This window comes from Anabrus simplex, chromosome 2, assembly GCF_040414725.1.
Source record: "Anabrus simplex isolate iqAnaSimp1 chromosome 2, ASM4041472v1, whole genome shotgun sequence".
NCBI lineage: Eukaryota > Metazoa > Arthropoda > Insecta > Orthoptera > Tettigoniidae > Anabrus > Anabrus simplex.
Window position 1 is genome coordinate 953,290,514 of NC_090266.1, and position 19,349 is coordinate 953,309,862.

A 19,349-nucleotide genomic window follows, 5' to 3' on the forward strand; every position below is an offset into this window, starting at 1 on the left:
CGAGGCTGAGTGGACCCAGTTCCAGCCCTCGTACCACTTTTCAAATTTCGTGGCAGAGCCGGGAATCGAACCTGGGCCTCCGGAGGTGGCAGCTAAACACACTAACCACTACACCACAGAGGCGGACAATTTTATTTTTTAGTTGTACAAACTTCCAGAGAGTTTGATGATGATGATGATGGTGATGATGATGATGATGCTTGTTGTTTAAAGGGGCCTACCATCGAAGGTCATCGGCCCTCCAGAAAGTTTAGGTGGTATAAATTGCCTAATAAGGAAATGAGTGTCCCTAGCTCCAATTAAGTTTGGTGAGTTCGTGCGGATGTCCGCCTCTGTGGTGTAGTGGTTAGTGTGATTAGCTGCCATCCCCGGAGGTCCGGGTTCGATTTCCGGCTCTGCCACGAAATTTGAAAAGTGGTACGAGGGCTGAAAATGGGTCCACTCAGCCTCGATAGGTCAACTGAGCAGAGGTGGGTTCGATTCCCACCTCAGCCCTCCTCGAAATGGTTTTGCGTGGTTTCCCACTTCTCCTCCAGGCGAGTCCACGGCCGCTTCCTTCCCTCTTCCCATCCCCCCGTAAGGGCCCTGTTCAGCATAGCAGGTGAGGCCGCCTCGACGAGGTACTGGTCATCCTCCCCAGTTGTATCCCCCGATCCATGACACTGCCCTTGAGGCGGTAGAAGGTGGGATCCCTCGCTGAGTCCGAGGGAAAAACCGACCCTGGAGGGTAAACAGATTAAGAAAGAAAGAAAGAGTTCGTGCGGATTCTGGAAGCTAATAATAATAATATACATTATATACATAAAATGCATACTCTAATAAAAGTACATTTGATAAAACTCCTGGGGTGTCTGGACACCTGTGACAACCCCCTCCTCCCTCCACCGCATACGCTCTTGTCTTTATCTGTTATTCCCATCCCAACATAACTGCAGCGTTTCGTATATTCCGAGTACAAGTCAATGAATGCAAGAATAAACAGTTTCAGTAAAGATTTAATATTGTGGTTTAGAATAAATACGGTAATTTTATTGTAATAATGGTTATGTGACAAGCTATAAAGAAGTGATATTTAAAAAAATAATGAGGCGAATATATATATATAGAATGTAAGGGGTATGGTTGTAGATATTTTGTTAGTTGGCAAAGACCGGTCGAGTTGGCAGTGCGGTTAGGGGCACGCGGCTGTGAGCTTGCATCCGGGAGATAGTAGGTTCGAATCCCACTGTCTGCAGTTCTGAAGATGGTATTCCGTGGCTTCCCGTTTTCACACCAGGCAAATGCTGCGGCTGTACCTTAATTAAGGCCACGACCGCTTCCTTCCAAGTCCTAGGTCTTTCCTATCCCAGCGCCGCCATAAGACCTATCTATGTCGGTGCGACGTAAAGCTACTAGCAAAAAGAAAAAAAAAAGTTGGCAGAGAAAAATAGCCTACATGTTACAACATGCTAGATAGGTTTACCTTGTCCTATTAGTGTCCCTTGCAAGCCTGGGAAAAAGGAATATAGTAGTACAAAGTTACGTTTCGTGACGCTAATATACGTATGTATTAGTTTTGTTAAAGTGGCAGAAACCAACGACATAAAGCTGTTGCCCTTACAACACCCCTTTAAGGGCCCCCGACCCAAGTCGGGATATGAACTCGGACTCAGAACGACAGCAACTCAACCAACTGAGCCATATTAAAAGGAGGTGTTTCTACTTATTGTTATAAATGGATGCAGTTTTTATTTTACAAAGATTTTATGAGGAGCAGTTATTAAGACGTACGTTTTCCGACTGTCCTAAATGCACGAGACCGGACGGAAGAAGTAGCTGGGAGCTAAAGAGCCCTTCAGGGATGTCACTTCCTTCCCTGTTTACTAAACCAACAGCCCCGAAGGGCCATCGCCTACCAAGCGACAACTGCTCATCACGAAGACCTGCAAATTACGAGGTGTCGTATGGTCAGCACGACGAATCCTTTCGGCCGTTATTCTTAGCTTTCTAGACCGGGGCCGCCATCTCACCGTCAGATAGCTAATCACTTAGGTTGAGTGGACCTCGAACCAACCTACATAGAATTGGAGTAATAAGAGACAATATATGTAGCAAATGCAAAGAAGCAGAGACTGAACACATACTTTTTGAATGTGAGGCGCTGGGTAGCATCAGACTCTCCACTCTAGGACTACCAGGTGAAGAGAGAGAAAAAATCCAAGAAGACCCAATAAGAACAATCTGCAGCTTTGTGAAGGGAGCAGGTATATCTAGGTGGGAATGAAGGAAAAACATGGTAGCAAAAGATCTTAGAGGTCGACGGTAATTAGGAACTAATATTTAGAGGCCCCTTGAAGGAAAGAAGGACCAAGAACCAGCCCTCAGGTCCAGGTACAAATCCCTGACCTGCCGGGGAATCGAACCCGCAAGCTCCGAGTAAGACGCAGGCACGCTATCCCTACACTGTGGGACCGGTTGTTTACTTTCAGGTCTCCTTATTTTAGAATTTGATTTAAGGTATGCCGCATTTGATTCCCGGCACTGGCAGAGTATTTTTTGGCTAGGGGCTTTATGTCGCACCGACACAGATAGGTCTTATGGCGACGATGGGATAGGAAAGGCCTAGGAGTTGGAAGGAAGCGGCCGTGGCTTTAATTAAGGTACAGCCCCAGCATTTGCCTGGTGTGAAAATGGGAAACCACGGAAAACCATTTTCAGGGCTGCCTATAGTGAGATTCGAACCTACTATCTCCCGGATACAAGCTCACAGCCGCGCGCCTCTACGCGCACGGCCAACTCGCCCGGTAGGCAGAGTTTAGAAAGGCATGGGATGGGGAAGGCACAGCCTTGTTTGTGGGTGCAATAGAGTTGACCTTGAGTCTACCGTAATCGAAATATCTATGACCTGGAAGGTAGTCACCTTCACGGGGCGTAGTATGAAAGTGGTTCCTTTTTTAAGAAGACAAATTAAATGAAGACCCTACTTCCTCACTAACGAAGAACGATATCATTCATTTTTCGGACAGTTTCAATAATGCAGCCGGTTTATGTTAAGAGTACTGAAGTTATGATTTCGATTGTTGGATCTAATTACATGGTAACAATCAAAACCGTCAATATCTATTGAAGATCCTTCACCGCACTCGGTAAGACCGGCTTTCATTTCATATCCCCCTCCCAAGGATAAGTCGTATCCACGCTACTGGCCTGGACTTATACCCCACCCACTGGAATTACTTTCTGGGTACGCCACTGCATCCACTCACCATTTAAGGTACAAGGTAAGCCCGAAGAATGGTTGAATACTCAAAATCTCCTTATTTTCCTACCACTTTTTCCCACATCTGTGGTATCGCGGGTGCGAACTGCATCACACACACACACACACACACACACACACACACACACACACACACTGTTTTACGGTCGGATGCCCTTCCTGACGCCAACCCTATATGGAGGGATGTAATCACTATTGCGTGTTTCTGTGGTGGTTGGTAGTGTGATATATTGTCTGAATATGAAGAGGAGTGTGTTGGGACGGGCACAAGCACTCAGTCCCCGAAGCAGAAGAATTAATAGGAAACGATTCACATCCCAGACCCGGCCTGGAATCGAACCCTGGACCCTCTGAACCGAAGGCCAGTACGCTGACCATTCAGCCAACGAGTCGGACGGTTGAATACTCGAAATATACCACCATAAATTATGCGGTTATTGCTCAAAACTACTAAGGAAAGGTAAGCGACGGAATCTACGGTTTTAAGTAGAATCCAAATCAACAGAACGTGACTTCCCACATTAAAAATTTTGCATATATCGACTGTGATTTAAACTTCGGCCGTTTTGATGAGAAGAAGAAGATAGAACCATTGCAACTGAGTTATCACGCCCACCAATTACAAAATTGTTTCCCGCACTTTTGATTGTGCCATTTGAGGTTCCAAACAGTCCCCGGGCATTTGACAAAACAGATAGGCCTACCTATAGAACTTAGGCACGCATCCGCGATCATGTCATGCTACTACATGTTAGTGCTGTTGTTAGAATAAAAAAATTAAAAAAAAGTTTTCATAACTTACCGACGATGTACATAGCTTTGGCTTCTTTATGATAAAACGGTCCATCTTCAAAAAGTCACTAATATGGCACAAAATGAGGAACTAACGTGCAGTTCACAATCCTGCCAGTCATCCCAACACTGCAATTAAAGTACAGCACATTTCGCAACCACGGTACAAGCCGACAATCGCGACCACGCTGTGCCGGCGTACCTCAGGCATTGTTGTTTCTAGGAACCAAGGTACAAAAGCCGACACGATGATGAAAGCTTGCAACCGTTTCTGACCGTGGCCCCCGTTATCTCAGTGGTCACGTTTCGACCCTCTACAGAATAATCCTTTGCTAATTGCTCTTTTCGTCATCTCTTGAAATTTGTCAACACACGGTTATATTCCCAATACTGAGACCTCTACAGGGAAATATCACCGCGCACCACACTCTTAAGTGTTTTCCTTTCATTCAAGCTCCTGCAAACAGTACAGTCGTAGAGAATAATGTATGACGCTACGGAGCATCGCTACAATAGTATATTCTTTGTCGTTATGTCAATTTAACATTTCGGCGTAAGTTCTTAATTTGTTCGTATCGTATGTAAAACAACGGCTAATCTCCGCTTTAGTTTCAAGAAGACTCTTGGGAGGCTCCCCTTGGCTACGCCAGTGCCTCTTTGAGTCCGAGGGACAAATCGACGCTGGACGGTAAACGGATTAAACAAATAAGTAAATAATAATATTATTGTCGCTCTTTATTTTCTTTGTTATTCCTGTGCGAGTACCTGTTTTTATCTGTTCGAACGATTTCCGCCATTCGAAAGCAAGAACTTTCTGCTGGTGAGGCTTCACTGAATATTGAAGGTAAAAGGTGGAATAGTTCTGAGGGACACGTGTTTCAGTGTGATGACTTTGTAGAGGATGCATACGAGAAGTCATAAACAACTCCTGTTTAGTACAGAGAACGGTTCCCACAACACATAAGCTACTGACGGCAAATAAAGAAAAAATTAACTTTCCGTGGAAGGTGCACACACTTAGAAATTTGATGCACGACATAGGATGCAAGTGAAAGAGATGCGTCGGTAACAGGAATATACGGATTGAGGGCCCAAATATTGTTTACTATCGAGGCAAATTATTCTTCTGTTCCTTTTCGATTCTGGCCATCTATGAACCACGGAAAGTAACCCTGTGCATTCATCTTGATCCTCCTTTTCTTGAATTCCAATAATTTTTCATCCTTTCACTTCGCTGTTTCCTCCTCTCTCGTTGGGTCCAGATGTTATTACCTCTTCTCTTCTCCTTCGCCTGGAAACCCTTGAAAATATATTGCACCCTTGATTACCGATTTTCAACATCTGCCTCTAGCTCTTGTAAATGAAGATTCTTCTATTCTCATGCTTTACCGACTGCGTTGGATATCTGACTTGGATAATGATTAACATTGAAAATAAAATGAACACTGATCACTGCAGACTGAGTTAGATGTCTGACTTGGATAATGATTAACATTGAAAGTAAACTGAACACTGATCATTGCAGACTAATTTGGATGTCTGTCCCGCTCCACGGTGTAGGGGACAACGCTTCCGCCTGTCACCCGAAGGCCCCGGGCTCGATTCCCGACCGGGTCAGGGGTTTTTAATTATTGTAATGATTAATATCCCTGGCCTGAGGACTGGGTGTTTGTGACGTATTTAATCTTACTTTCCTCACACACAACATTCCACACTACCATCATTTCAATTACACGCAGGTTCATACAATATGGTGCCAGTAGGAGCAAAAGATCCACATGGGTCGACGCCTCGAATAAATGGCATTTTAAAAAGTTGGACTTTAATCATCATCATCATCATCTGTTTACCCTCCAGGTTCGGTTTTTCCCTCGGACTCAGCGAGGGATCCCACCTCTACCACCTCAAGGCCAGTGTCCTGGAGCTTCAAACTCTTGGTCGGGGCATACAACTGGGGAGAATGACCAATACCTCGCCCAGGCGGCCTCACCTGCTATGCTGAACAGGGGCCTTGTGGAGGGAGGGGAAGAGCGGATGGGTTAGGCAAGGAAGAGGGAAGGAAGCGGCTGTGACCTTAAGTTAGGTACCATCCCGGCATTCGCCTGGAGGAGAAGTGGGAAACCACGGAAAACCACTGCGAGGATGGCTGAGGTGGGAATCGAACCCACCTCTACTCAGTTGACCTCCCGAGGCTGAGTGGACCCCGTTCCAGCCCTCGTACCACTTTCCAAATTTCGTGGCAGAGCCGGGAATCGAACCCGGACCTCCGGGGGTGGCAGCTTATCACGCTAACCACTACACCACAGAGGCGGACTGGACTTTAATAACGATTAAAATTGAAAATAAACTAAACACTAAACATTGCAGACTGAGTTGATTATCTGACTTGGATAATGATTATCACTGAAAGTAAATTGAACGCTAATCATTGCAGACTAAACTGATCGTCTTATTTTGGTAACAACTATAATAAAAAATTAACGAACTTCGTAATCTAGTGACCTTTCCAGTGCTGGATGTTAATTCATTGCTATTCGTAAAATATGGAATAATGACATGATAAATCATTCTTGTGTAGTTATGTCTCTTCCCTACATTATTCTACTTATTATTTACAACAAATTATCCCGTGTGGTCGGCTATCACCTAACCATCTTCAATAAACTCGTGTGAGTCAAAGCCACACTCACTGTCACACGTAATGACACCAACACTAACAAAATTATACAAAATTAAATCTCACAATGAATATAACGAATCCACGAAACCAAATGAGAATCGGACCGATTCGATAAACAACGAAAGCAAAATATTTATTCCAATATCAACGAAAAACGCATTTCTTCTTCCCAGACTAAACTATTGCCCTCACTAAATGTCGCAGCTCGTACATCCTATAATCTTATTTAAATCCCATATGACATTGCCACATTTACAGAATGCTAAAATGTAATATTAAACTTTCGTGTCTATCTCCAACAAGCTTACGGAATAACATTTTTATTTCGGAATCCCAGACTGTTGGCTTCTCGCTTCCCTTGATAGGTGAACCATTGACCTGAACGCCTTTTCTTGCCGGCCTCTCTGCGGTGACATTCATACAATAAGAATCCCCTGAAACAAGCCATATTTTTCTCGTCCACCGGATGGTGGAATTATTCTCCCAATACATTTTGTAACATCAAAATATCTGAGATCGCCTAATGTTAGTTACAATATTATCTCGAGCCACAAAACATTTTCCCTCGGAATCCGAACCACACGTATCATAAATACTGCCTCTGGCATCCCACTACATATTTCCACGGGGCATTACTTCCCGGACTTCAAAATCATATCAGGGAGCATTCTTATCCATTCTGCCTGAATAATTAACACATACATTCCACTTTACCTATTTTCTCATATACCAGGTGTCTCTCGAACGCCGTACTTTCTACTTATAAATGCCCCGCATGCACAAATGATGAATGGGATGTCTACCAACTGATTTTCACGGGGGACTACTGCCAGCGGGCAGGTTACGTCCGAATATGAAGAGATAAGGAACGGAGTGTCGCTCGCAGCATGTTACCGGTCTAATGCACCCCTTGCATTAGTAAATATCGTTTTCGACCGCATAGTTCTAGGCTGGTGTATGGTACATGCAAGCACAGAAATGGTGTCCCGAAGTAAACAATCAACACTGCCCCATTCCAGTACTGAAAGGTGGTGAGGAAGTGAAGGGGTAGTGTCGAAGGCCACTCCAGTACCGAGAAAGAGGGGAGGGAGTGAACGGGTAGTGCTGAAGGCAGGGTGTGTGTATTGCTATACATTCACCACTGTGCCCGTTTCAATCACAACAGTCTTGTAGCGGGCTGTCTACATGCAGCAATGCGTTAAGCGTGGAGGTGGGGGTATACCATGCTTTGTTTATACCGGGACACCATTTCTGTGCTCGCATGTACAGCCGCAATATATTTGCTGTCTACATATCAGCAATGCCTAGTGTGATCAGTAGCGACGATACACAGATATTATTTTAATCTGTACAATCTGGTCGTAGTGCAACAGAAGCTCCAAACAGACGTATGCCTTCTACACACGTACTTCACCGAACAGTATTAGTTTTTGTTTCATACAAGCAACTCTTCCATTGTGTGGAATGTCTACACGTGTATAAATTAATATGTTATTAAATTTCCTTTTCTGCATCTTTGGCGTGTCTACAAACAAAACAGAAAACAGCTATCCTTGTTTGTAAGGTCACATTTATGCTTTCATCAAAACATACTGCATATACAGTATGTGGGAGTTATCCAAATTAGCTTTCAACTGTTCCGAAACTTCTTCACTCATTTTTATTATTCTATCCTTGACAGCAGTTCAGCTGATTTAAACCATCAGTTGCTCGGGCTGTTGTGGCCGTAGTAGCTCAGTTGGGAGATCGCTAGACTGAAGATCTCAAGGTTCCTGGTTCGATCCCGGGTTTCGGCAATCTTCTTCACTCTGCTTTTAATGTATACAATTCACAGTCTACGCCTGTAATTTGGTTGGAGTTTCGGGTGAAAGATATTCTCCTCCTGGGAATATGGCTTCGTAGACATACAACACAGCTCACTACCAACCACCACAGTAAAACGCAATAATCGTAGTGAATACATCCTTCCACATAGGGTTAGAATCATCAAAGGCATCCGGCCTTAGAAATGAACCAAATCCCCATTATGTGCTAACCTGAGTAAAGTGGGGAAAATGCCATGGAGAAGAAGAGAAAGGAGAATTAGAGAGTGGAAACTGGTAGATAAGCAAGTTCAGGAGAAATTAGTGGAGGGTCCAATACTGTTCCAAGGACACATACAGGAGATATTGATGAGGAATGGCAGAATTTGACTGCATTTATTTGCAGCGTAGAAAGAGCACAACGTCCGCCTCTGTGGTGTAGTGGTTAGTGTGATTGGCTGCCACCGCCGGAGGCCCGGGCTCGATTCTAGGCACCCGAGATGGTACCTAACTTAAGGCCACGGCCGATTCCTTCCCTCTTCCCTTCCAATCTTCCCATCCCCCCGCAAGGCCCCTGTTCAGCATAGCAGGTGAGGCCGCCTGGGCGAGGTGCTGGTCATCCTCCCCAGTTGTATCCCCGACCCAGAGTCTGAAGCTCCAGGACACTGCCCTTGAGGCGGTAGAGGTAGGATCCCTCGCTGAGTCCGAGGGAAAAACCGACCCTGGAGGGTAAACAGATTAAGAAAAAAGAAAAATATTCTAGATGAAGACCTACGTTAATGTCCCCCCGCCCCCTCCCGCTCCACACTGAAATCCTGGTTACGCTACTGCAGTCCCATCTCTACCGTCTCAACGATTACGTCACCGACTTGGCTAGCGAAACACCTCCCCATGCTTCAATAGCCGTAAGCATTCTTCAAATCTGTAAATATTACAACTATCAGTTGGGATTACGCCTGTAGCCGAAGTAGCTCAGTTGGGAGAGCGTTAGACTGAAGATCTAAAGGTCCCTGGTTCGATCCCGGGTTTCGGCAATGTTTTTCAGTCTGCTCTTAATGTATACAATTCACAGTCTACACCTGTAATTTGGTTGGAGTTTCAGGTGAAAGATATTCTCCTCTTGGGAATATCGCTTCGTAGACATACAACACAGCTCACTACCAACCACCACAGTAAAACGCAATAATCGTAGTGAATACATCCTTCCACGTAGGGTTAGAATCATCAAAGGCATCCGGCCTTAGAAATGAACCAAATCCCCATTATGTGCTAACCTGAGTAAAGTGGGGAAAATGCCACGGAGAAGAAGAGAAAGGAGAATTAGAGAGTGGAAACTGGTAGATAAGCAAGTTTAGGAGAAATTACTGGAGGGTCCAATACTGTTCCGAGGACAAATACAGGAGATATTGATGAGGAATGGCAGAATTTGACTGCAATTATTTGCAGCGTAGAAAGAGCACAACGTCCGCCTCTGCGGTGTAGTGGTTAGTGTGATTGGCTGCCACCGCCGGAGGACCGGGCTCGATTCTAGGCACCCGAGATGGTACCTAACTTAAGGCCACGGCCGATTCCTTCCCTCTTCCCTTCCAATATTCCCATCCCCCCGCAAGGCCACTGATCAGCATAGCAGGTGAGGCCGCCTGGGCGAGGTGCTGGTCATCCTCTCCAGTTGTATCCCCGACCCAGAGTCTGAAGCTCCAGGACACTGCCCTTGAGGCGGTAGAGGTAGGATCCCTCGCTGAGTCCGAGGGAAAAACCGACCCTGGAGGGTAAACAGATTAAGAAAGAAAGAAAAATATTCTAGATGAAGACCTACGTTAATGTCCCCCCGCCCCCTCCCGATCCACACTGAAATCCTGGTTACGCTACTGCAGTCCCATCTCTACCGTCTCAACGATTACGTCACCGACTTGGCTAGCGAAACACTTCCCCATGCTTCAATAGCCGTAAGCAATCTTCAAATCTGTAAATATTACAACTATCAGTTGGGATTACGCCTGTAGCCGAAGTAGCTCAGTTGGGAGAGCGATAGACTGAAGATCTAAAGATCCCTGGTTCGATCCCGGGTTTCGGCGATGTTTTTCAGTCTGCTCTTAATGTATACAATTCACGGTCTACGCCTGTAATTTGGTTGGAGTTTCAGGTGAAAGATATTCTCCTCTTGGGAATATGGCTTCGTAGACATACAACACAGCTCACTACCAACCACCACAGTAAAACGCAATAATCGTAGTGAATACATCCTTCCACATAGGGTTAGAATCATCAAAGGCATCCGGCCTTAGAAATGAACCAAATCCCCATTATGTGCTAACCTGAGTAAAGTGGGGAAAATGCCATGGAGAAGAAGAGAAAGGAGAATTAGAGAGTGGAAACTGGTAGATAAGCAAGTTCAGGAGAAATTACTGGAGGGTCCAATACTGTTCCAAGGACAAATACAGGAGATATTGATGAGGAATGGCAGAATTTGACTGCAATTATTTGCAGCGTAGAAAGAGCACAACGTCCGCCTCTGTGGTGTAGTGGTTAGTGTGATTGGCTGCCACCGCCGGAGGACCGGGCTCGATTCTAGGCACCCGAGATGGTACCTAACTTAAGGCCACGGCCGATTCCTTCCCTCTTCCCTTCCAATATTCCCATCCCCCCGAAAGGCCACAGTTCAGCATAGCAGGTGAGGCCGCCTGGGCGAGGTGCTGGTCATCCTCCCCAGTTGTATCCCCGACCCAGAGTCTGAAGCTCCAGGACACTGCCCTTGAGGCGGTAGAGGTAGGATCCCTCGCTGAGTCCGAGGGAAAAACCGACCCTGGAGAGTAAACAGATTAAGAAAGAAAGAAAAATATTCTAGATGAAGACCTATATTAATGTCCCCCCGCCCCCTCCGCTCCGCACTGAAATCCTGGTTACGCTACTGCAGTCCCATCTCTACCGTCTCAACAATTACGTCACCGACTTGGCTAGCGAAACACCTCCCCATGCTTCAATAGCCGTAAGCATTCTTCAAATCTGTAAATATTACAACTATCAGTTGGAATTACCCCTGTAGCCGAGGTAGCTCAGTTGGGAGAGCGTTAGACTGAAGAACTAAAGGTCCCTGGTTCGATCCCGGGTTTCGGCGATGTTTTTCAGTCTGCTCTTAATGTATACAATTCACAGTCTACGCCTGTAATTTGGTTGGAGTTTCAGGTGAAAGATATTCTCCTCTTCGGAATATGGCTTCGTAGACATACAACAGTGAGCCTACCAACCACCACAGTAAAACGCAATAATCGTAGTGAATACATCCTTCCACATAGGGTTAGAATCATCAAAGGCCTGATAGTTGTAATATTTACAGATTTGAAGAATGCTTACGGCTATTGAAGCATGGGGAGGTGTTTCGCTAGCCAAGTCGGTGACGTAATCGTTGAGACGGTAGAGATGGGACTGCAGTAGCGTAACCAGGATTTCAGTGTGGAGCGGGAGGGGGCGGAGGGACATTAACGTAGGTCTTCATCTAGAATATTTTTCTTCCTTTCTTAATCTGTTTACCCTCCAGGGTCGGTTTCTCCCTCGGACTCAGCGAGGGATCCTACCTCTACCGCCTCAAGGGCAGTGTCCTGGAGCTTCAGACTCTGGGTCGGGGATACAACTGGGAGTTGGGAGAGAGATAGACTGAAGATGTAAAGGCCCCTGGTTCGATCCCGGGTTTCGGCAATGTTTTTCAGTCTGCTCTTAATGTATACAATTCACAGTCTACGCCTGTAATTTGGTTGGAGTTTCAGGTGAAAGATATTCTCCTCTTGGGAATATGGCTTCGTAGACATACAACACAGCTCACTACCAACCACCACAGTAAAACGCAATTATCTTAGTGAATACATCCTTACACATAGGGTTAGAATCATCAAAGCCATCCGGCCTTAGAAATGAACCAAATCCCCATTATGTGCTAACCTGAGTAAAGTGGGGAAAATGCCATGGAGAAGAAGAGAAAGGAGAATTAGAGAGTGGAAACTGGTAGATAAGCAAGTTCAGGAGAAATTAGTGGAGGGTCCAATACTGTTCCAAGGACACATACAGGAGATATTGATGAGGAATGGCAGAATTTGACTGCATTTATTTGCAGCGTAGAAAGAGCACAACGTCCGCCTCTGTGGTGTAGTGGTTAGTGTGATTGGCTGCCACCGCCGGAGGCCCGGGCTCGATTCTGTGCACCCGAGATGGTACCTAACTTAAGGCCACGGCCGATTCCTTCCCTCTTCCCTTCCAATCTTTCCATCCCCCCGCAAGGCCCCTGTTCAGCATAGCAGGTGTGGCCGCCTGGGCGAGGTGCTGGTCATCCTCCCCAGTTGTATCCGCGCCCCAGAGTCTGAAGCTCCAGGACACTCCCTTGAGGCGGTAGAGGTAGGATCCCTCGCTGAGTCCGAGGGAAAAACCGACCCTGGAGGGTAAACAGATTAAGAAAGAAAGAAAAATATTCTAGATGAAGACCTACGTTAATGTCCCCCCGCCCCCTCTCGCTCCACATTGAAATCCTGGTTACGCTACTGCAGTCCCATCTCTACCGTCTCAACGATTACGTCACCGACTTGGCTAGCGAAACACTTCCCCGTGCTTCAATAGCGGTAAGCATTCTTCAAATCTGTAAATATTACAACTATCAGTTGGGATTACGCCTGTAGCCGAAGTAGCTCAGTTGGGAGAGCGTTAGACTGAAGATCTAAAGGTCCCTGGTTCGATCCAGGGTTTCGGCAATCTTTTCCGTCTGCTCTTAATGTATACAATTCACTGTCTACGCCTGTAATTTGGTTGGAGTTTCAGGTGAAAGATATTCTCCTCTAGGGAATATGGCTTCGTAGGCATACAACACAGCTCACTACCAACCACCGCAGTAAAACGCAATAATCGTAGTGAATACATCCTTCCACATAGGGTTAGAATCATCAAAGGCATCCGGCCTTAGAAATGAACCAAATCCCCATTTTGTGCTAACCTGAGTAAAGTGGGGAAAATGCCATGGAGAAGAAGAGAAACGAGAATTAGAGAGTGGAAACTGGTAGATATGCAAGTTCAGGAGAAATTAGTGGAGGGTCCAATACTGTTCCAAGGACACATACAGGAGATATTGATGAGGAATGGCAGAATTTGACTGCATTTATTTGCAGCGTAGAAAGAGCACAACGTCCGCCTCTCTGGTGTAGTGTTTAGTGTGATTGGCTGCCACCGCCAGAGGCCCGGGCTCGATTCTAGGCACCCGAGATGGTACCTAACTTAAGGCCACGGCCGATTCCTTCCCTCTTCCCTTCCAATCTTCCCATCTCCCCGCAAGGCCCCTGTTCAGCATAGCAGGTGAGGCCTCCTGGGCGAGGTGCTGGTCATCCTCCCCAGTTGTATCCGCGACCCAGAGTCTGAAGCTCCAGGACACTGCCCTTGAGGCGGTAGAGGTAGGATCCCTCGCTGAGTCCGAGGGAAAAACCGACCCTGGAGGGTAAACAGATTAAGAAAGAAAGAAAAATATTCTAGATGAAGACCTACGTTAATGTCCCCCCGCCCCCTCTCGCTCCACACTGAAATCCTGCTTACGCTACTGCAGTCCCATCTCTACCGTCTCAACGATTACGTCACCGACTTGGCTAGCGAAACACTTCCCCATGCTTCAATAGCCGTAAGCATTCTTCAAATCTGTAAATATTACAACTATCAGTTGGGACTACGCCTGTAGCCGAAGTAGCTCAGTTGGGAGAGCGTTAGACTGAAGATCTAAAGGTCCCTGGTTCGATCCAGGGTTTCGGCACTCTTTTCCGTCTGCTCTTAATGTATACAATTCACTGTCTACGCCTGTAATTTGGTTGGAGTTTCAGGTGAAAGATATTCTCCTCTTGGGAATATGGCTTCGTAGACATACAACACAGCTCACTACCAACCACCACAGTAAAACGCAATAATCATAGTGAATACATCCTTCCACATAGGGTTAGAATCATCAAAGGCATCCGGCCTTAGAAATGAACCAAATCCCCATTATGTGCTAACCTGAGTAAAGTGGGGAAAATGCCATTGAGAAGAAGAGAAAGGATAATTAGAGAGTGGAAACTGGTAGATAAGCAAGTTCAGGAGAAATTAGTGGAGGGTCCAATACTGTTCCAAGGACACATACAGGAGATATTGATGAGGAATGGCAGAATTTGACTGCATTTATTTGCAGCGTAGAAGGAGCACAACGTCTGCCGCTGTGGTGTAGTGTTTAGTGTGACTGGCTGCCACCGCCTGAGGCCCGGGCTCGATTCTAGGCACCCGAGATGGTACCTAACTTAGAGCCACGGCCGATTCCTTCCCTCTTCCCTTCCAATCTTCCATTCCCCCGCAAGGCCCCTGTTCAGCATAGCAGGTGAGTCCGCCTGGGCGAGGTACTTGTCATCCTCCTAAGTTGTAACCCCGACCCAGAGTCTGAAGTTCCAGGACACTGCCCTTGAGGCGGTAGAGGTAGGATCCCTCGCTGAGTCCGAGGGAAAAACCGACCCTGGAGGGTAAACAGATTAAGAAAGAAAGAAAAATATTCTACATGAAGACCTACGTTAATGTCCCCCCGCCCCCTCACGCTCTACATTGAAATCCTGGTTACGCTACTGCAGTCCCATCTCTACCGTCTCAACGATTACGTCACCGACTTGGCTAGCGAAACAATTCCCCGTGCTTCAACAACCGTAAGCATTCTCCAAATCTGTAAATATTACAACTATCAGTTGGGATTACGCCTGTAGCCGAAGTAGCTCAGTTGGGAGAGCGTTAGACTGAAGATCTAAAGGTCCCTGGTTCGATCCAGGGTTTCGGCACTCTTTTCCGTCTGCTCTTAATGTATACAATTCACTGTCTACGCCTGTAATTTGGTTGGAGTTTCAGGTGAAAGATATTCTCCTCTTGGGAATATGGCTTCGTAGACATACAACACAGCTCACTACCAACCACCGCAGTAAAACGCAATAATCGTAGTGAATACATCCTTCCACATAGGGTTAGAATCATCAAAGGCATCCGGCCTTAGAAATGAACCAAATCCCCATTATGTGCTAACCTGAGTGAAGTGGGGAAAATGCCATGGAGAAGAAGAGAAAGGAGAATTAGAGAGTGGAAACTGGTAGATAAGCAAGTTCAGGAGAAATTACTGGAGGGTCCAATACTGTTCCAAGGACACATACAGGAGATATTGATGAGGAATGCCAGAATTTGACTGCAATTATTTAGCGTAGAAAGAGCACAACGTCCGCCTCTGTGGTGTAGTGGTTAGTGTGATTGGCTGCCACAGCCGGAGGCCCGGGCTCGATTCTAGTCACCCGAGATGGTACCTAACTTAAGGCCACGGCCGATTCCTTCCCTCTTCCCTTCCAATCTTCCCATCCCCCCGCAAGGCCCCTGTTCAGCATAGCAGGTGAGGCCGCCTGGGCGAGGTGCTGGTCATCCTCCCCAGTTGTATCCCCGACCCAGAGTCTGAAGCTCCAGGACACTGCCCTTGAGGCGGTAGAGGTAGGATCCCTCGCTGAGTCCGAGGGAAAAACCGACCCTGGAGGGTAAACAGATTAAGAAAGAAAGAAAAATATTCTAGATGAAGACCTACGTTAATGTCCCCCCGCCCCATCTCGCTCTACACTGAAATCCTGGTTACGCTACTGCAGTCCCATCTCTACCGTCTCAACGATTACGTCACCGACTTGGCTAGCGAAACACTTCCCCGTGCTTCAATAGCCGTAAGCATTTTTCAAATCTGTAAATATTACAACTATCAGTTGGGATTATGCCTGTAGCCGAAGTAGCTCAGTTGGGAGAGCGTTAGACTGAAGATCTAAAGGTCCCTGGTTCGATCCCGGGTTTCGGCAATCTTTTCCGTCTGCTCTTAATGTATACAATTCACTGTCTACGCCTGTAATTTGGTTGGAGTTTCAGGTGAAAGATATTCTCCTCTTGGGAATATGGCTTCGTAGACATACAACACAGCTCACTACCAACCACCACATTAAAACGCAATAATCGTAGTGAATACATCCTTCCACATAGGGTTAGAATCATCAAAGGCATCCGGCCTTAGAAATGAACCAAATCCCCATTATGTGCTAACCTGAGTAAAGTGGGGAAAATGCCATGGAGTAGAAGAGAAAGGAGAATTAGAGAGTGGAAACTGGTAGATAAGCAAGTTCAGGAGAAATTAGTGGAGGGTCCAATACTGTTCCAAGGACACATACAGGAGATATTGATGAGGAATGGTAGAATTTGACTGCATTTATTTGCAGCGTAGAAAGAGCAGAACGTCCGCCTCTGTGGTGTAGTGGTTAGTGTGATTGGCTGCCACCTCCGGAGGCCCGGGCTCGATTCTAGGCACCCGAGATGGTACCTAACTTAAGGCCACGGCCGATTCCTTCCCTCTTCCCTTCCAATCTTCCCATCCCCCCGCAAGGCCCCTGTTCAGCATAGCAGATGAGGCCGCCTGCGCGAGGTGCTGGTCATCCTCCCCAGTTGTATCCCCGACCCAGAGTCTGAAGCTCCAGGACACTGCCCTTGAGGCGGTAGAGGTAGGATCCCTCGCTGAGTGCGAGGGAGAAACCGACCCTGGAGTGTAAACAGATTAAGAAAGGAAGAAAAATATTCTAGATGAAGACCTACGTTAATGTCCCCCCGCCCCCTCCCGCTCCACACTGAAATGCTGGTTACGCTACTGCAGTCCCATCTCTACCGTCTCAACGATTACGTCACCGACTTGGCTAGCGAAACATCTCCCCATGCTTCAATAGCCGTAAGCATTCTTCAAATCTCTAAATATTACAGCTATCAGTTGGGAATACGCCTGTATCCGAAGTAGCTCAGTTGGGAGAGCGTTAGACTGAAGATCTAAAGGTCCCTGGTTCGATCCCGGGTTTCGTCAATATTTTTCAGTCTGCTCTTAATGTATACAATTCACAGTCTACGCCTGTAATTGGGTTGGAGTTTCAGGTGAAAGATATTCTCATCTTGGGATATGGCTTCGTAGACATACAGCACAGCTCACTACCAACCACCACAGTAAAACGCAGTAATCTTAGTGAATACATCCTTCCACATAGGGTTAGAATCATCAAAGGCATCCGGCCTTAGAAATGAACCAAATCCCCATTATGTGCTAACCTGAGTAAAGTGGGGAAAATGCCATGGAGAAGAAGAGAAAGGAGAATTAGAGAGTGGAAACTGGTAGATATGCAAGTTCAGGAGAAATTAGTGGAGGGTCCAATACTGTTCCAAGGACACATACAGGAGATATTGATGAGGAATGGCAGAATTTGACTGCATTTATTTGCAGCGTAGAAAGAGCACAACGTCCGCCTCTCTGGTGTAGTGTTTAGTGTGATTGGCTGCCACCGCCAGAGGCCCGGGCTCGATTCTAGGCACCCGAGATGGTACCTAACTTAAGGCCACCGCCGATTCCTTCCCTCTTCCCTTCCAATCTTCCCATCTCCCCGCAAGGCCCCTGTTCAGCATAGCAGGTGAGGCCTCCTGGGCGAGGTGCTGGTCATCCTCCCCAGTTGTATCCGCGACCCAGAGTCTGAAGCTCCAGGACACTGCCCTTGAGGCGGTAGAGGTAGGATCCCTCGCTGAGTCCGAGGGAAAAACCGACCCTGGAGGGTAAACAGATTAAGAAAGAAAGAAAAATATTCTAGATGAAGACCTACGTTAATGTCCCCCCGCCCCCTCTCGCTCCACACTGAAATCCTGCTTACGCTACTGCAGTCCCATCTCTACCGTCTCAACGATTACGTCACCGACTTGGCTAGCGAAACACTTCCCCATGCTTCAATAGCCGTAAGCATTCTTCAAATCTGTAAATATTACAACTATCAGTTGGGACTACGCCTGTAGCCGAAGTAGCTCAGTTGGGAGAGCGTTAGACTGAAGATCTAAAGGTCCCTGGTTCGATCCAGGGTTTCGGCACTCTTTTCCGTCTGCTCTTAATGTATACAATTCACTGTCTACGCCTGTAATTTGGTTGGAGTTTCAGGTGAAAGATATTCTCCTCTTGGGAATATGGCTTCGTAGACATACAACACAGCTCACTACCAACCACCACAGTAAAACGCAATAATCATAGTGAATACATCCTTCCACATAGGGTTAGAATCATCAAAGGCATCCGGCCTTAGAAATGAACCAAATCCCCATTATGTGCTAACCTGAGTAAAGTGGGGAAAATGCCATTGAGAAGAAGAGAAAGGATAATTAGAGAGTGGAAACTGGTAGATAAGCAAGTTCAGGAGAAATTAGTGGAGGGTCCAATACTGTTCCAAGGACACATACAGGAGATATTGATGAGGAATGGCAGAATTTGACTGCATTTATTTGCAGCGTAGAAGGAGCACAACGTCTGCCGCTGTGGTGTAGTGTTTAGTGTGACTGGCTGCCACCGCCTGAGGCCCGGGCTCGATTCTAGGCACCCGAGATGGTACCTAACTTAGAGCCACGGCCGATTCCTTCCCTCTTCCCTTCCAATCTTCCATTCCCCCGCAAGGCCCCTGTTCAGCATAGCAGGTGAGTCCGCCTGGGCGAGGTACTTGTCATCCTCCTAAGTTGTAACCCCGACCCAGAGTCTGAAGTTCCAGGACACTGCCCTTGAGGCGGTAGAGGTAGGATCCCTCGCTGAGTCCGAGGGAAAAACCGACCCTGGAGGGTAAACAGATTAAGAAAGAAAGAAAAATATTCTACATGAAGACCTACGTTAATGTCCCCCCGCCCCCTCTCGCTCTACATTGAAATCCTGGTTACGCTACTGCAGTCCCATCTCTACCGTCTCAACGATTACGTCACCGACTTGGCTAGCGAA

General features: G+C 46.6%; 10 non-coding genes across 10 annotated transcripts; all 10 read left to right on the plus strand.

Annotated features, from left to right (window-relative positions):
• The first annotated feature begins 8,454 nt into the window (after window positions 1-8,454).
• TRNAF-GAA (transfer RNA phenylalanine (anticodon GAA)) lies at window positions 8,455-8,527 on the plus strand. Its single transcript has one exon. It is a non-coding gene; the product is annotated as a tRNA-Phe (tRNA).
• A 967-nt stretch (window positions 8,528-9,494) lies between these two features.
• On the plus strand, window positions 9,495-9,567 carry TRNAF-GAA (transfer RNA phenylalanine (anticodon GAA)). Its single transcript has one exon. It is a non-coding gene; the product is annotated as a tRNA-Phe (tRNA).
• A 968-nt stretch (window positions 9,568-10,535) lies between these two features.
• On the plus strand, window positions 10,536-10,608 carry TRNAF-GAA (transfer RNA phenylalanine (anticodon GAA)). Its single transcript has one exon. It is a non-coding gene; the product is annotated as a tRNA-Phe (tRNA).
• Window positions 10,609-11,575: 967 nt separating this feature from the next.
• TRNAF-GAA (transfer RNA phenylalanine (anticodon GAA)) lies at window positions 11,576-11,648 on the plus strand. Its single transcript has one exon. It is a non-coding gene; the product is annotated as a tRNA-Phe (tRNA).
• A 1,545-nt stretch (window positions 11,649-13,193) lies between these two features.
• On the plus strand, window positions 13,194-13,266 carry TRNAF-GAA (transfer RNA phenylalanine (anticodon GAA)). The gene has a single exon. It is a non-coding gene; the product is annotated as a tRNA-Phe (tRNA).
• Window positions 13,267-14,233: 967 nt separating this feature from the next.
• Window positions 14,234-14,306, plus strand: TRNAF-GAA (transfer RNA phenylalanine (anticodon GAA)). Its single transcript has one exon. It is a non-coding gene; the product is annotated as a tRNA-Phe (tRNA).
• Window positions 14,307-15,272: 966 nt separating this feature from the next.
• Window positions 15,273-15,345, plus strand: TRNAF-GAA (transfer RNA phenylalanine (anticodon GAA)). The gene has a single exon. It is a non-coding gene; the product is annotated as a tRNA-Phe (tRNA).
• A 965-nt stretch (window positions 15,346-16,310) lies between these two features.
• TRNAF-GAA (transfer RNA phenylalanine (anticodon GAA)) lies at window positions 16,311-16,383 on the plus strand. Its single transcript has one exon. It is a non-coding gene; the product is annotated as a tRNA-Phe (tRNA).
• Window positions 16,384-17,350: 967 nt separating this feature from the next.
• Window positions 17,351-17,425, plus strand: TRNAF-GAA (transfer RNA phenylalanine (anticodon GAA)). Its single transcript has one exon. It is a non-coding gene; the product is annotated as a tRNA-Phe (tRNA).
• Window positions 17,426-18,390: 965 nt separating this feature from the next.
• On the plus strand, window positions 18,391-18,463 carry TRNAF-GAA (transfer RNA phenylalanine (anticodon GAA)). Its single transcript has one exon. It is a non-coding gene; the product is annotated as a tRNA-Phe (tRNA).
• Window positions 18,464-19,349: the final 886 nt, after the last annotated feature.